Below are 706 nucleotides of genomic sequence, written 5' to 3'. Positions count from 1 at the left end.
CAACCCTCTACCTAGAGAAGTAAAAGTTCCAAGAGGACACTCTGTGGAAAACATCTTGGATACTATCCAAAATGGAGTGAGAACTAGAAATCAACTCAGGCTGGTTAACAACGTAGCCTTTGTATCAAATATTAAGCCAAAGAACTTCTCGAAAGCAGAAGAAGATAAATATTGGATGAGTGTCATGCAAGAAGAACTAGACCAGTTCAGAAGAAACAATGTTTGGGAGTTAGTCCCTATGCCAAACAACAAGAAGCCAGTCGGAACTAGATGGGTCTTCCAAAACAAGTTAGATAAAAAAGGAAACGTGACAAGGAACAAGGCCAGACTTGTCGCACAAGGATACAATCAGCAGGAAGGTATTGACTATGGAAAAACTTTCGCTCTAGTAGCAAGGTTAAAAGCTATCCACATCTTATGTGCATATGCAAGCTATATGAACTTTAAATTATTCCAAATGGATGTTAAAAGTGCATTCCTCAATGGGATTATAAATGAAGAGGTATATGTAAATCAACCTCCTGGTTTTGAATACCCCAAGCTTCCAAACCATGTTTATAAACTCAAGAAGGCTCTGTATGGATTAAAACAAACACCACATGCTTGGTATGAACGCTTAACAAGCTTCCTTCTGACTAGAAACTATGTCAGAGGCAAATTCGATACAACCTTATTCATTAAGAGGAAGGGTAAAGATACCCTTTTA

The sequence above is a fragment of the Euphorbia lathyris genome, chromosome 9 (assembly GCF_963576675.1).
Source record: "Euphorbia lathyris chromosome 9, ddEupLath1.1, whole genome shotgun sequence".
Taxonomy (NCBI): Eukaryota; Viridiplantae; Streptophyta; class Magnoliopsida; order Malpighiales; family Euphorbiaceae; genus Euphorbia; species Euphorbia lathyris.
Note: the sequence above shows the minus strand (reverse complement) of the source record.